We start from the raw sequence: 17,205 nt of genomic DNA, 5'->3' as shown, positions 1-17,205 counted from the left end.
TCCTGAAGGCTGGCAGCCCCTCTGCTTTCTCTTGAGCTCTGCTCTCCTTTTCCTCATCTATCTACTCGGGTTTTCATCCATGCATCTGGTTCTGCTGGCCTTGCTCTCGTGTCCTCCCTGTGAGCCTCGATTCTTCCAGTCCCTGTTTCTGGAGACCCCACTGTGTGGCAGGCCTGCCCCAGCTCAGTTCTGGGGGTTCAGACAGTGATACACACCCACCCATCACAGTCCAGAACAACATGAGACCTGCCCACAGATGGTTCTGATTTAAGGCTAAATATGGGTGCACCGTGCAAGGAGGGAAGGGAGAGGTCACCCTGGGCTCTGCTTGTTGGGATGCTTCATGGAAGAGACAGCCTTTGAGCTGGGAGAATGTCACCAGGTGGGGAGAAGGGAGGCGCCTCGCTGGAACCTGCAGCCCCTTTCTCATCCTATTGTTAATATCCTGGTCTCCCCCACACCTTCTTGGTCATGGATTGATTCCCTCTAAATCTAACCTTTACCATCTCAATCCTTCACATCTCCCTCTTCTCTGTCCACCCCTGGCCCATTTTAGACACAGTGGGCCAGCTGGTCAATGCTGAAGCAGAGGTGGGAATCTGGAGACGAGAGAACTTAGGGCCATAGCTATCTCCCATCTTCAGCTTCCTCACCTGCAGAATGAGGGGTGAGGGCTCATCTCTATGACCCCTTCAGGTCTGACGTTCTAGGAATTTCTAAAGCAGGGAACCACTCGGCAGAACCAGGGCCCAGAGACGGCAGCCTTGCATCTGTTTCTTCCTCTTCTTGACTTCAGCTATCACCTCTCTCCTGACAGCTCACAGATCTGCATCTTCAGCCCAGGTTCCCTGCCTGAGCAATGGAAACACACCTCCCGCTGCTCTCTGCGTGTGTCTCCGGAGGTGCCTTAAAATCAGCACATGCAAAAGGGAAGTTGCTATATTGTACACCCCCCTGGTTCACCTGCTGCCGGATATATGTGCACCACGCATTCACACACTCACATCCTTCTGGATCCTGTTACTTTCTTAAAACCACTTCACCAGGATAAAATCTCTGGAGAGCTAGACATTGTAGGGCATAGGTCTTTTGAGACCTGATTGTAGGCACATCTATCAAGACTCCCTGACTCCCCAGACACTGGACCCCAGCCAACCCTAACTGCTGAGCATACCTTTTCTGCGTCTTTGCATGAGTCCTTTCTCTGGTCTAGAAGATCACTCTCATGCCGTGGTTTCTTCCAACTCATTCCTTAAAACTCAACTTGCCTCTCACCTCTGTGATGAAGCCTTCCCAGACATCACTTGTCCTAGCTGATGAATCATCGCCACTCCTTCTTTTCTATCCTTGATCTTGTGAAGGCAGTTTTGATAGCACTTCTCAATTAGTTATTATCAGTTTACTGTGATAAACAGTGGGCACCCCAACTCCCATTCATCTTTTGGCTCCAAATTTTTCTAGCATGTTGCCCAGCACTTATTGAGTGCTAAGGATTTTGTTCTTTAAATGGACCTGAGTCCTAATGATTGCCCTGTGGTGCTCACAATCCCTTGACATCATGGATCTGCCCAGAGTCAGGAGTACACCTGACTCTGTACACGTGACAGCCCACCCCAGAGGACGCTACAGTGGGGAGCGGCAGTAAGTCTGTTTTCAACTTGATGCCTGCCCTGAGTTAGGTGTTAGTTTTTTTTCTCAGACTGGGGTAAGCCCTTGAGCTGACCCAGTTCTGAGCATTTATCACTGAGTGTCAATGACCACGTATTCCACCTCTCCACCTTGTGCCTGGAGATGAGGGAAGAAATACAAGCTCATGTTACAAAGAGTATTTCTCTGGTTTATCAGCTCTCCCTCTCTCAGCCCACGCTCAGAACGATTTCTTAGTTCTCAGCTTTTCTTCCTCTAATCAAAGTGCCCGAGGCAGTGAGCACCAGGAGGGGAGCCCAAGCATTCTGGCTCAGTCTCGCACTCCCCTCTTCAGCACTGTTTGAAGAACCTGTAGCCCAGGGTTCTCCAATCAGGTGGGCATGGTGGCCTAGCTGCAGAAGGGTCTCCAAGGGCTTGGTGAGGGGATGATGGCCCTGGGATACTGGGGGCTCCTGCCTTGCCTCCACCTGGATGAGATCAAGGCTGCCTGTGTCCTTCCTCGTCCATTTTTTCCCATTCTCTTCACTCAATCGCTCTTTTTCTCTCCAATGAATTCAATGCAGAAAATCCATGAGTAGGATTTCTCTCTTCAAAGGATCAAATAACCTTTCTTTTTTTTTTCCTCCCTTTTAATTTTTTTTTCCCCAAACTGCAAAAGGAAAACATGCAAACAGACTTAGAGTTAAAGGTGAGAGAAAGAAAGAAAAGTTGCTGCAAAGTAATTTCAACTTGAGAAGTAGAGCGGTTGAAACCCAGAAAAAATGTGCATTCAGCAATATGGTCCGCTCCTACAAATTAATTAACCCAGAGCGCTGTGTAATTAGTGTGCAGGGTAGGGAATTGAGCAGCTCACAATATCCCTCACCCAGTGTGGAATTACGTTTGCAAAAGAATTTCCTCTTCCTTTCCCGAGAGACTTGAGAGAGTCACCCCGTTGGTCTGGTACCAGCAGGTGCCTCACGGCTGGAGACACATGTGGGACTGGGTTTCGCCTGTGAGGAGGGGTCTTACGGCTGCATCCCCCTGATGTCTACCTTTGACCATGGCGTAGCTGGGCTGTCACAGACAGAGGAGGCAGCCAGTCAGGTCTTCTCCTGGAGAAATGGACCCTGAGGAGACCCTTCTGCCCATGTGCTACATCTAAACTCTGAGTTCTTGCTTTTTTTTCTTTTTTTAATGTTTTTTGGGGTTGATTTACAATGTTGTGTTAGTTTCAAGTGTGCAGCAAAGTTAATCACTTATACATATATGTTTGTATGCTGTGCTTAGTCGATCAGTCATGCCCAAATCTTTGCAACCCCATGGAGTGCAGGCTCCTCTGTCCATGGGGATTCTCCAGGCAAGGATATTGGAGTGGGCTGCCATGCCCTCCTCCAGTGGATCTTTCCAACCCAGGGGTCAAACCCAGGTTTCCTGCATTGCAGGTGGATTCTTTACCAGCTGAGCTACCAGGGAAGCCCATACATATAAGTATATCCACTCTTTTTTAGATTCTCATCCTGAGTAAAGTTGATGCTGGTAAAGACTGAAGGCGGGAGGAGAGGGGAATAACAGAGTATGAGATGGCATCACTGACTCAATGGACTTGAGTTTGAGCAAACTCTGGGAGATAGTGAAGGACAGGGAAGGCTGGCCTGCTGCAGTCCATGGGGTTACAAAGAGTCGGACATAATTTAGCAACTAAACAATAACTGAGTGAAGTAAGTCAGACAGAGAAAGACAAATAATCATACAATATCATTTACATGTTGAATCTAAAAAAGAGGGGGAATGGAGAGTTAGTGTCTAATGGGGACAGAGTTTCAGTTTAGGAAGGTGAAAAATTCAGGCGATGGACGATGGTGAGAGTTGCAGAATAATTGAATGTACTTAGTTCCACTGAACTGTACAAATATGATTGACTTCTATCACAATTAAAAAAAATTTAAACATTTTGAAAAGGCTACTTATGAACTTATCTACAAAATAGAAATAGAGTTAAAATGTAGAAAACAAACTTAACAGTTACCAGGGTATAAGGAATGAGGGAGGGATAAATTGGGAGATTGGGATTGATGTATACATATTATTGTATATAATTAGATAACTAATTAGGATTTACTGTATAGCACAGGGGACTCTACTCAATACTCTGTAGTGGCCTATATGGGAATAGAATTCAAAAAATCAATTTCCCAATTTTGACATGAATGTGGATATTTATCACCTCTTGAGGAACTATGTAAAGTACTTGCAGGGCTGTATTTGAAGACTCTGTGACTGATACTGTCACAGGAACCTTTATGGTGGGGGCATGCTTCATGGGGGTCATTGCAGGGGTTGGCTAACCACCTTTTCCCTTTTTTCTGTACACTCTTTCAGCATCTAGTAAGGCCAATGGACTTGCTATAAATTTAATGTTTTTGTCTCCCAAATTCGTTAACCCTAATTCTCAGTGTAATGGCATTTGCAGACAGGCCTTTGAGAGGTAATTAGTTCATAAGGGTGGAGCCCTCACGAATGGAATTAGTGCCTTAAAAAGAAGAGATATGAGAGAGGCGATCTCTTTCTGCCATGTGAGTGTAAAACAGGAAGTTAGCTCTCTGCAAGCATTTCTTCACTAGACACTGACCTTGATCTTGAGCTTCCAGGCTGCAGAACTGTGAGAAATCTGTGTCTGTTGTATAAGCCATTCAGTCTGTGGTATTTTGTTATAACAACCCAGACTAAGACAGGACTCATCCTCAGAGTGCTTTTAAATGCACAAAATAAAATATATAGGATTACAAAGGAAACTAATAATATTGACATACAGTTATCAAAATACAAATAAAACAGATATGTGGTATAGTCATATATGTGCTTCTTTGCTATTAACTCATTAAAAAGCAGGATCTACTTATGGGTTGAATAACTGACATGTCATAAATAAATAATATTTTGAGAAATCTGCAACAATCATACTAAAATAACTGATTTCTACCATTGACAAATCATGTGTATGAGTTTGTGTCCTCAGTCTGACTCTTTGTGACCCCATGGATTACAGTCTGCCAGGCTCCTCTGTCCATGGGATTTTCCAGGCAAGAGTACTGGAGTGGGGTGCCATTTCCTTCCCCAGGGGATCTTCCTGACCCAGGGACCAAACCTGAGTCACTTGCATCTCCTGGATTGGCAGGTGGAGTTTTTACCACTAGCACCGCCTGGGAAGCCTGTTCACAAATCATAGCATTGCTAAAATAACTGTGGTTTATTGCCCACTTTTGTCACTGAAGGAAATGCTATAGTTCAACTAGAGACTAGTGAAAAAGCAGACAGACATTTTCCCCATCTGAGTTCATTGACCTTCTGACTTCTGTCCATGGGCCTCTGGATGAGTTTCTGCTGATGAATAAATGGGTTTCTTAGGAAAATGATGGAAACATTGGTGACATCTACTGAGTCCTTCTGTAAATTCCTCTGCTTGTGGGGGTTCTTTGTCCCTCTCTGAAGGGGAACTGAAGGACCGATTTCTTGGAGTCAGGTGTCACTGAGGGTTGTTGCTAAGGACTTGGAGAAGCGAAAAGACAGAGATGATAAGGGAAACATCACTATGACTTGTGCATGTTAAGAATCGCTGGGTTGGTGGCCTGTGCTGTGAGCAGAGGGGTGAGAGTGGACGTGTGCATGGCCAAGGAAGGATGTAGGGCCACGTGCTTCCCAGGGGGGAAGCCTGGATGCCTAAGGGGTAAACTGGCGAAAGGGAAGTAGCGTGAGGCTAGACAGGGTACAGGGAGTGGGTGCTGGGGCATCTTGGCTCTTCAAGGCAGGCTACCTCTTTGGGCTGTGGGCAACTAGGGGCTCTCTGAAGCTCATCAGGATAAAGGACGCTAGACTTGTGTTGCAGGCATATGGACTCTCAGATGCACCGAATCACATGGTTTGAAGCCCTGCTCGTCCATCAGGTCTCCACGAGCCAGGTTTCAGCATTATCACTGTACTTAAATCATTTTCACCTACAGGTCATTCACTTCCTCCACAGCTCCTTCCAGATTCAGGCTTCATGAACAGACATTTGTAAGTTGGTTCTCATTTGCCATCTATTCAGTGCTATGATAACTGAAATCATCTCTGAACAGGAAAATATTTTTATCTGTCTTAGTTGCTATTCAGAGGACCTGGGGTGGGCTACTGAACTTCTGTACTTGAGAAAGATAAGTTGCTCCAGGTAATGTTTAATTTTACTAAAGAAAAAAATCCCAAAATGACTTTTCCCCTTAAGTTAATAGTTTTTGTCCTTGAAAACAAAGCTGACACAATACAGGTGAATAATACCTTGAAGTCTTTGTTCTCTGGGCTGAGTCTCAGAGCTGAATGCATCAGACAGGGCGCTAAAACTTGCAGGCAGAGGTATAGAATCCCAATCTCTACCTTTTAACATGAATCCGGGCTCTTCTAGATACCAGGCCAACCACGTGCCCCTCTGGAGACCTCATGGTGAGAGATGAGAATAGATGAGAATCCCTGTTGCATATTAAAAACTATTGTGACTTCCCTGGTAGTCCAGTGGTTAAGAATCGACTGCCAGTGCAGGGGACAGGGGTTCGATCCCTGACCTGGGAAGGTACACGCCGCAGAGCAACCGGTGTGCTACAACTACTTGGTCTGTGCTCCACAAGAGAGACCACTGCAATGAGAAACCTGTGCACCGCATCTAGAGGGTAGCACCCGCTCGCTGTAACTAGAAAAACCCGCTTACAGCAACGAAGACCCCTGCGCAGCCAGAAAAAAATGAATGTTAGTTATATTGTATTTTTTTTTTTGTACAAAGTCTTCAAAATTTGGTATGCATTTTATACTGACAGCACATCCCAGTTGAGATTTGCCTCATTTCAAGTGTTTTGTGGTCACATGTAGTGAGTGTCTGCCACACTGGATAGTGCTTCTCTCTCTCTCTCTTTCTCCCTCTGTAATAAAATGTAGTTGACACTCAATAGTATGTTAGTTTCAGGTGTGCCGCATAATGATTTGATGTCTACATACATTACATAATGACCATCACAGTAAGTCTAGTAATCCTACTGTCCCTGTACAAAGTTATTACAATTTTAGTGACCACATAGTGAAAAGGAAAAATGTTAGTTGCTCAGTCATGTCTGACTCTTTGTGACCCTATGGACTGTATCCTACCAGGCTCCTCTGTCCATGGATTTCTCCAGGCAAGAATACTGGAGTGGGTAGCCATTCCCTTCTTCAGGGGATGTTCCCGACCTAGGGATTGAACCCAGGTCTCCTGCATTGCAGGCAGATTCTTTACCATCTCAGCCACCAGGGAAGTCCATTGGCCACATTCCTTATGTATATTACATCCCTGTGACTTACGGGATTCCCAGGTGGCTCAGTGGTAAAGAATCCACCTGCCAATGCAGGAGATGTGGATTTGATCCCTGGGTCGGGAAGATCCCCTGCAGGAGGAAATGGCAACCAACTCCAGTGTTCTTGCTGGGAAAATCCCATGGACAGAGGAGCCTAGCAGGCCACAGTCTGTGGGGTCGCAAAGAGTTGGACATCACCGAGCAACTGAGCATGACTTACTTTTTATATAACTGGAGGTTTGTGCCTCTAAATTCCCCTTGCCTATTTTCTCCTATCACCCACCTGCATTCTGGCATCCACCAGCGTGTCCTCTGTAGCTATGAATCTGTTTGTCTGTTCTGTGGGGAGCTCTTCCCTGGGACTAGCTTTTCACCATGAGCTGTGTGTGCCGCTCCCTGGCTAATCTGTCCATGGGTCTCAGAGGTTGATCTGTTAGAGCAATGTTGTTGTTGTTGTTTGGTCGCTAAGTTGTGTCCAACTCTTCATGACCCCATGGACTGCAGCTCACCAGGCCTCCCTGTCTCTCACTATCTCCCGGAGTTTGCCCAAGTTTGAGTCCATTGAATCGGCGATGTTATCCATCCTGTTAGAACAGTGGCTCCAGACAGAGGTGCAATGTGATGCAAGGACCCGGGAAGAAGCTCAGTGGAAGGCAGAGGCATCCATGGCATGAATCCTTTTTCACAAAAGAGAGTGACTTGAGATTACCATCCCCTTGAGAAATTGGAAGGTGCTCCTCCTGGGGATGCTCAGATGCTCTGAGACCTGGAAAGGTGTCTTCCTGAAGGCTGACACACACAGAGCTGCACGGAGCAGAGGTGGGAGATCTGCTCGTTCGTAGATGCTGTGGGTGAAGCAGCCACGCCTGTAATGCCAAGACCTTGGCAGGAAGAGAAGGGAAAAGCCAGTTTCTCCAACTTTCTCTAATAGCTTCTGGGTCATTGCTCCTCTGGTATTGGGTTGATAATCCTGTTGTTTACCTATTTGCTTGTATTCCATTGTGTTCCTTAAGTGGACTAGACACAGTTCACAAAGATAGTTGGATTATGGCGTGATGACATAAAAATGACAAAAAACGAAGCATAATAGATGGAAGAATAGGAAAGATGAATGGAACTAGGTGTGAGGTTGGTTCAAAATATACATCTCTGAATGGCCCACCTATTTGCTAGAGATGGGCTATATTGATCTGAGTCTCAGCTGTTCAACAGCCAAGGCAAAGGGAGGCACAATAAGTGACATGAATCACAGCACAGGAAATGAAAACAAACAGGAGCTGAGTTGGCACAAAGCCACACTGTAGGGCAAGGAAGTGAGGACATAGGACAGAGCACAGTGGAAACCATACCTGTGACACCAAAATCCTATCACATCCTCAGAGCGATGTTCCTCCTGAGTTCTTGAAAACAAGCTTCATCAGGCCCAAGCTTCCAACCTCAGTAGTAGCATCTTATACTCATGGGTATTGAATCTGAGTGTTGCTCTTCTGTCTGTTTAGACTAAGGGTGCACCTCCTTGCTTTTCTAGAGAAGCCATTCTGCAGAGCCCACCTTATGCTCTCCTGACACTGGGCTCTCAGATGGACTGCTTAGTCTGGATCCATTTAAGAGATTAGACAGAGCCACACATTTCCACAGCAGGGAAAGATCACCAGTGACTGTTTCCTTCCCTGCTGGGTGCATGAATACTTTTCCCAGACTTCTTTGCAGCCAGGCGTGGTCTTGACCCTGAGCTTGAGCAGAAGTGATATTCATCACTTCTGAGCTGAAATAGTTGGGAAGTAAATGCATTCTTTCCATACTCCTCATCTGCTGGCTGAAAAATGAAGGCTACAAGGGTCCAGAGGAAGATGGAGCCCCAGGAAGGAAGAAGCCCAGGCTACTGAGGGTCTGGTGGAAGACACCCAACCAGAACACCTTCCCTGGACTGTGATCTGCACAAGGACCAACTCCTCTTGTGTCAAGGCACTAGGATGTCTGGATTTGTCTGTTAGAGTAGCTAGCATTATTTGAACTAATACAGTTCTCCTTGGGAAATGCTCTCTAAACACAATTCCTCTCCACCAAGAGGAGTTGAAATGTTTGAGTGACACCAAGTTCAAGGTTACGTTCCCTGACAACTACTAAGAGTGCAAATATTCTCTGTTGCAGGGAAGTGGGTAGGTGTAAAACCTTATGTTTTAATAGTCACCCAAGGTGGGAGTAAGATGAACACACTCTTGTCAAAATCGTGTCACCTTACAAGAACTCCTGCCTGAATAGAAAGCTTGTACCTGTGTGTAAGACCAAGATTCTCCTCAGAAAGTCACTTTGGATCCGCCTTAGCACACAGTGAAAATGGTAACCAAGGCCACACGATTTCATACAGTATAATCTGCTGTAGTATTTTAACCTGAAAAAAAATTTAAACGGCTATATAACCCTTTGACTGCTGCAGCCCTTGTAAACAAAACAGAACTTGGACAGTCAACTTGGCCAAGTCTCCTTCTCACTCTGGGCTTTAGTTTGCAGGCATGACCAATGACAACTGTATGTGGTGGGCCAGAACTACAATTGATAATGTATGTGTACAATGCCAAACAAAAACTCTCTGCAGCACACATCTGTAGCACGTCAATAGGAACTCTAATTCTGTCCCCATCATTCTTACATGGTGTAAGCACTAAGCACCAGCTATGTTGGCAGAACAAACATTTCCAGGTGCCACACACATTACACAAGGTGGTTGGTGGTTTAGTTGCTAATTTGTGTCCGGCTTTTGCTACCCCATGGACTGTAGCCCACACAGCTCTTTTGTCCATGGGATTTTCCAGGTAAGAATTCTGGAGTGGGTTGCCATTTCCTTCTCTACAGGATCTTCCCAACCCAGGGGCTTCCCAACCATGATTCCTGCATTGCAGGCAGATTCTTTACCTGGGAAGTCCATCACATAAGGTGAGACACTTGTAATATTTATGGACCAGGTCCTGGGGGACAAAGCCAGGAGGAAAGGGTAGTCCCTGATTCTCCCTAAGAAGAACTGCAGGTCTGCAGTTACATTCAGAGATCGTGGAGGCTGGGTAGTTATGCCACCATCACATTAGATGTTGCAGAAGGATCCAGGTTTGTGAGCCTGGCTGGTGTGCATGGCAACTTTCTTCCTGATGGGTCTTTAGTGACGAGTCATCTGCAGAGCTTTGTGATTTGTCCAGGAATGAGCTCATAAGGGCTCCAGATTACTGACCAGACAAACAGCATTGAAAGAGCCAAGTGCTGAGACGGGTCTGGGCTCCTCGCTTGGGCCACAGTGTGGCCCATGTAGCCAATGTCCTCACTTGCTCCCACTGTGTGGCCTGTGTAGCCGATGTCCACCCAAGGGACACAGATACCCTGGATTTCCAACTTCACCCAGGCTGCGTGGGACCTGGCTCCTTTGTGCCTATAGCAGGTAAAGCCAAACTCTGGCTAAAGGGTGAAAAAAATCACAATGAAAAACCCAGATCTGATTTATATATTTACTCTCAGTTGATGTCTTGGGCTTCCTTGGTGATTCAGATGGTAAAGAATCTGCCTGCAATGCAGGAGACTAGGGTTCAATTCCTACGTTGGGAAGACCCCCTGAAGAAGGGAACTGCTACCCACTCTAGTATTCTGGCCTGGAGAATTCCTTGGATAGAGGAGCCTGACCTGTCTACAATCCGTGGGGTTGCAGAGTCAGATATGACTGAGTGAGTTTCACTTCACTCCGATGTCTTAAATCATCCTGGAATCGAGCTCTACCATTTTGCTCTTCCAAAAAGGTGAAGGAAGAATATGAGAAGATGCTCCCTCACTATAGAGGTTGGGTGGCTGCAAAACTTGAGTCCTGGGGGCTGTGGGATCTGTAGTCCAAGTGCCTTATACTCAAACCTGGGCTATGACTGGGGACTGCTATGAGACAGAGGGCCTTTGTCACTTTGTAATTCACTGTCCATCTATCCTTCTCCACTGGTAGGACCGTGAAGACACACGTGTCCAATTATGAGGATGCTCCAGGAAGTTGTCAGGCAGTGCCTGTAAAACTTTCCATGTGCCTATGAAACACCTGGGCCTCAAGACTCTCCCTTTCTTTCTTTTTATTAAAAAAAAAACTATTTATTTACTTATTGGCTATGCTGGATCGTCGCTGTCGGTGGGCTTTTCTCTAGCTGTGGCGAGCAAGGGCTCTTGCAGTGCGTGGCCTTCTCATGGCAGTGGCTTCTCTTGTTGCAGAGAGCAGGCTCTAGGTACTTGGGCTTCAGTAGTTGCAGCACGTGGGCTCAGTAGTTGTGGCTCCCAGGCTCTGGAGCACAGGCTCGGTAGTTGTGGCACATGAGTTTAGTTGTTCCATGGCTATGGGATCCTCCTGGATCAAGGATTGAACCCACGTCTCCTGCACTGGCAGGCAGATTCTTTGCCACTGACCACTAGGGAAGCCCCAAGATCCTGCATTTCTAACTAACCTCCTGGTGAGGTTGATGCTGCCCGGAGGACCCCATCTGAGTAGGAGGGTCCCATGGGTCATGCCATGTGTGGAGTGATATTTGGACAAGCAGTGCTTCTGGGCAGCTCCCTAGAGCCTGCCATGGAGGCTGGAAGAATCTGTGATGAGAAGGGTCTGAGTGTTGTCTCAGGAAGAAGAAAATGTCCCGGAGGATGGTTGCCCGGGGCCTGCGAAGAACACCCCTCCTGGGCCTCCGTCTATTTACCTTGACTTTGTGCTTTCCATCTTTGCTTTTACAAATTAGGAAAAAGTGCAAGTGTTAGTAGCTCAGTCAGCTCTTTGTGATACCCTGGACTGATCCACCAGGCTCCTCTGTCCATGTAATTCTCCCAGCAAGAATACTGGAGTGGGTTGCCATTCCCTTCTCAAGGGGATCTTCCCCACCTGGGAATCAAACTGGGTCTGTGTTGCGGGCAGATTGTTTACCTTCTGAGCCACCAGGGAAGCCCTGGATGGGCCTCATTATACCTCACATCTGAGCTAGGCATTTACCAATTTGAGAATATAAGCAAACTGGCAGAAGGCATCTGACAGAAAGCCCAGCTGCGGGGTAGGGGGCTGGAGTACATCCTCGGCCCTTTGCTCCCTATCAGGCATCTCAGGTCAAAGCCTAGCTCAGCCTGGTCCTCCCCATCCTCCTGGGATGCAGAGGAGGAGGAGGCCTCCACTCTTGAAGAGGCTTGGCTTCTTGTATCCTGACACGTGCATGTTTTCTGTTTTATAGGAAGAAATGTGTCTTGGCTGGAGGCCCACGTTTCGTTCCAGCACATCCTTTTTACCAAAAGAGCCGTCCCTGGAGCTGCCAACAGTGTTTACAAGAAAACCATCCAACAATAGTTTGGATCTGGGAGCGTGGCCTGACCACAGACGTGGCCTTCCCCACCCTGAGAACCAACCATCAGGAAGCCTGGCACATGGTATAGTGTCTTTATTTTTACTCCAAAATGTAAAAAATGTAAAGCTGGTTTCTTTCTTTCTTTTTTTTCTTTCCAGCTGGGAAAACTCCTGTCAGTGGATGCAGTGTCCTTTCCAGATTCAATATTATGCAAACTGCATATCGGCAAATGGAGTAAACAAATATGTCCATGGAGCCTCCTGATGCATGGAGAGACGGGGCTGGGAGAGATGGGCCTGTCCCAGAACAGAGATGCAGACCTGTCATTCTGTGTGCGAGCTGCTCAAACTGCCGCTCAGCCAGCTCTGTCGCCATCTCTCTCCTTCAGAACAGAGTCAGAGACTGAGATGATGCACCACCCGGACAGTGGATGCCCAGCAGCAGGGGCATAGCTAAAGTCACAGACAGACCTAGGGTGGCTGCAGGCCAGATTGGAGCTCTCATCGACTGGGGTGGGGGGTTCACCACCCAGCCAGTCCTGCGCTGGCTCTAAGCCCCACCGTCTTCAGGCCCGCCCAAGGGAAGGCAGAGAAGTTGAGTTTTCAGCTCCATCTCCCCTGTCTGGCAGGCTGAGCAGGAGGCAGTACCCCATATGGCATGTTTCTGGCAGAGAGACCTTGGTCAAGTCCCTTTCGAACCATGGGCTTTAGTTTCCAGGCATGTAGAGTTTTAATATGGGTGTGATGGGTCTGGGCTGGCTTCAGTTCTGCACTTCCAGAGTGTAGGATGCTTCTGTGTGATGCCGGATCCCAACACGCTCCCGTGGCAATAACTCAGGGAGATTAAGTGCCTTTTAAATGTTCCCTTCTAAGAAGATGAGGAAACAGATTTAAGGGGATTAGACTGTTCTATTGAAAGGTGGGCAGAGAGTAAGTGGAAAAGCTAGCATTTAGACCTAGGCCGTCTTTTCAGAAATCCCATACTGTCTTTTTTTGCAAAAATAGCATCATGCTTCCACAAACACCTGTGGATTCAGAAACCAACCCCACAAACAAACAAAACCAAGGGACAAGGAGCACCCAAAGGGTCCATCGTCAAAGTTGGAAATGAAATTTTCATCCATCTCTCCTCCATGTATCGCCTCCCCTGCCCTGGCTGGTTGAATGTTTTCTCCTGTAGCTTCTGTCCTCTTTGTCTGTGGTGGGGTAACGGTGGGGGCAGGGCAGGTGAGAAGATGCCTGTATGCCCTTTTGGGTGAGCTGTATTTCCCACTTTTTTTTTTTTTTTTTTTTTTTTTTTTGGGAGGGCGCAAGCAGAAATTGGCCTGTCCTATGCTCGTTTACAATGAAGCAAGAGTCCCTTCTCGCCATTAACTACCCCATGGAGTTTGGTGTCACAGAAATAGTTGCTCAGGCAGACTAGGTTCAGTTGCTACCAAATACACTTGAAGTCTCAGAATTACTGAGAACAGAGATTTGCAGCCACGCTCTCTGGATCCCTGATAAATCAGGCATGTCTGTCCATATTGTTTCAGAAGGGAGATGCGTTCTCAGGTGTTCAGAGGAAATGGCCCCGTACGCAGTTTCATGTCCCGAACCAGGGTCCCTGGTGCCTGGGATGCCGTATTGCTGAGCAGATGGCAGTGTCACGGGCATGCTTCTGGTGGAGACAAGATGGAGATAAAACCGCATACCCCCTCACGTTGACAGCTTTGGAAAGTCTCTGCCAGCTCTTCCAGAGAAGGTGCTGGGGTGGGAGGTCACTCAGGGCACAGGAGGAACAACCCAGGCCAGAGCTTCATGCGTTCAGCAGGTTGTGGATAAATTGGTTATCTGTGATCTGATTTCTGGCGCCTAGCATATATCTGATATTTCATGTGGGTTTTGATCATTTTTTTAATTTTTAAAAATTAGAGTATAATTGTTTTGCAGTGTTGTGTTAGTTTCTGCTGTACAACAGCGTGAATCAGTTATAAGTACATATGTATCCCCTCCCTCTTAAGGGTTTTTATTACTGACTTGAGGAAGTTTTCAAATATTTCGTCTTTGTAGAGTCTTATCAACTCCATTCTTCCTGGTGGGAAAGTGGAGAAATAAATTAACCAAAATATTCTCTGACCAATCACTATGCCCATTTGGTGATTAGATGTCCCAAGAATATCCCAGGTAATGCATTTGGAGGGTTATTGTCAGCCTCACTGTTTTTCTTCTCCCTCTCTCACTCTTAACCCTTCTGAAATACAGGATAGGGACCCTCATAACAGAATTATGCCAATGAATGTGTTTTATAAGTGGTTAATATGTGCAGCTGGTAAACTTACTTTCCTCACTGTACTGCCAAAGTTTGTGGTCTTTTGCACCTTTTTTTGTGGCTTACCATGGCAGAATATGTGGTGGATGTGCCCCACTCTGCTGTATGTTAGCTGCTTGGAGATAGATGGCTTTTCAACTCTGTGTCCATGCTTCTCCCAAGTACACAGCATGTGGCAGACAGATTCTGAGGTAAATGACTCTCCATGGTCCCTGTCTCCTATTCATGTCCTGTATAAAACCTTCCCTCTGAGTGTGGGGGGACCAGACTAGCTTCTAACCCATTGAATACGGCAAAAATGATGAATGTCATTCCTATGATGACATTGCATTATACCAGACTTCGTCTTACTAGTGAATTCATTCACTGTTTTGATCGAGTAAATGGTCATGTTGGGAAAGTCCACATGGGCTTTTCTGTATGGTGGGTGACTTCTAAGAGCTCAGGGCAGCCTCCAACCATTAGCCATCAAAAATTGGGGCTCTCAGTCCTACAGCCCCAGGAAATAAATTCTAGTAATCTGAGTGAGCATGGAGTCAGGTTCTTCCCCAGTCAAGCTTTTGGATGAGAATACTGCCTGGTTAAAACTGCAAATGCAGCCTTGTGAGATCCTGAGCAGATGACTCAGCTAGACCACACCCAGACTCTTGACCTGCAACAACAGTCAGATAATAAATGTGTACTGTTTAAAGTTGCCAAGTTTGTGATAATCTGTTATGCAGTTGTTAAAAATGGATACCGCACACTCAGAATTTCCTGGCCACATGCATTGTGAGAGCAATTCAGTGCTGTTCCTCTGAAATCTCCTGTCTGTCATCTAAGACATGACCTCTGCATGCTCTTGAAAATGAGAAACTAGGTGATTTCCTGGAGAGTAACAACAAATACCCCTGGACTTAGGTTGGTAGTTGTAACATCTGTGTCTCTAGCTGATGTCCTTCTGGAATTCCAGACCCTAGTGCCTGCTCATATATCTTTACTTGGTAGTTACCCTTCAAAATAAAAATGTCCCAAACTCAACTCTTCATCCTCCAAATAAGTTTCTACTTCGCCACTGCTTTTTTGCCTTAAGAAAAGGCACACCACCCTCGTCACCTTAGATCCTCACATCTTCCCAAAAGTTCCCTTGGGATGGCCCTCAGATCAGAGTTCCAACTTTATGTCTGGGGCGGAGAGACACTGCAAGGATCTGTAATCTCTGGGCCTTTGTAAATTGTCCCTTGGGCTTCCAGGGGTGTGGGTGGGTGGTGGAGGCATTGTCCCATCTCCAGGGCCAAAATGATTCTTTCATCTGGAAGGCAAAAAGTCCCAAGCTCCAGGCCAGGATAATAAACCAGACAAATTGAAAAGGTACTGAGTCCTGGAGGCTCTCAGGGTTTTTCTCAGGTTTGCTCCACACAGTCCTATATTCTCTGCCAGGTATATGTGATTCCCTTCCTTGCCTTCCCAGTCTATTAAATCTATAAGCTATTAAGAATTCAGAGAAACTGTATATAAATTTCCTCCTATATTAAATGACACTAAAGTTAACATCCAAAGTTACCAAAAGGTTTATTTGATAGGGAACATTCTCACTTCCTTACAAAGTCTCAGTGTCGATGCCACCATCCTTGACAAGTATAGGTTAACATGTCCCTCTGTCTCAGCAATATTTGTCAAGATGAAGAGTCCTACCAGTTGCATTGTCAAATGCTTCTAATGAAAAGGGTCTATCTTTTCAGATACTAAAAGGCAGAGGTGCAGAAACAGACGCTGTGCGTGTCCCTGCAAGAGTGATACAAGATGACTGAGAAATGTCATCTGAGAGAAGGGGAAGAACCAGCCCTACATTAAAAAGGTAAAGAAATAGAAGAAAAAAAAAAATCATGAAGTCAGTGTGTAATTATAGTTGATGCATATATTGTATTTTATAATGCCACCTGACCTGCCTCTTGAGAAATCTGTATGCAGGTCAGAAAGCAACAGTTAGAAATGGACGTGGAACAACAGACTGGTTCCAATAGGAAAAGCCGTACGTCAAGGCTGTATATTGTCACCCTGCTTATTTAACTTGTATGCAGAGTACACCAGGAGAAACGCTGGGCTGGATGAAGCACAAGCTGAAATCAAGATTGCCAGGAGAAATATCAATAACCTCAGATATGCAGATGACACCACCCTTATGGCAGAAAGTGAAGAAGAACTAAAGAGCCTCTTGATGAGAGTGAAAGAGGAGAGTATAAAAGTTGGCTTAAAGCTCAACATTCAGAAAACTAAGATCATGGCATCTGGTCCCATCACTCCATGGCAAATAGATGAGGAAACAGTGGCTGACTTTATTTTTTTGGGCTCCAAAATCACTGCAGATGGTGACCACAGCCATGGAATTGAAAGATGCTTACTTCCTGGAGGGAAAGTTATGATCAACCTAGGCAGCATATTAAAAAGCAGACACATTACTTTGCCAACAAAGGTCCGTCTCATCAAGGCTATGGTTTTTCCATTGGTCATGTATGGATGTGAGAGTGGGACTGTAAAGAAAGCTGAATGTCTAAGAATTGATGCTTTTGAACTGTGGTGTTGGAGAAGAGTCTTGGGAG

The 17,205-nt window shown here is 46.1% G+C and overlaps 1 long non-coding RNA gene across 1 annotated transcript in view; it reads left to right on the top strand.

The window, feature by feature from the left end:
* Positions 1 to 16,463, top strand: part of LOC138989969 (uncharacterized) — a 30,949-nt gene extending 14,486 nt beyond the window's left edge. Inside the window, exons 2-3 of the long non-coding RNA XR_011466159.1 lie at positions 12,206 to 12,398; positions 16,348 to 16,463. This is a non-coding gene — a long non-coding RNA (uncharacterized lncRNA). The remainder of the gene's footprint in view (positions 1 to 12,205; positions 12,399 to 16,347) is intronic.
* The last annotated feature ends 742 nt before the right edge of the window (positions 16,464 to 17,205 follow it).

This window comes from Bos mutus, chromosome 11 (genome assembly GCF_027580195.1).
Source record: "Bos mutus isolate GX-2022 chromosome 11, NWIPB_WYAK_1.1, whole genome shotgun sequence".
In the NCBI taxonomy this organism is placed as follows: Eukaryota; Metazoa; Chordata; class Mammalia; order Artiodactyla; family Bovidae; genus Bos; species Bos mutus.
The sequence above is the reverse complement of the archived record's forward strand: the minus strand, read 5'-3'. Positions and strand labels throughout refer to the sequence as shown.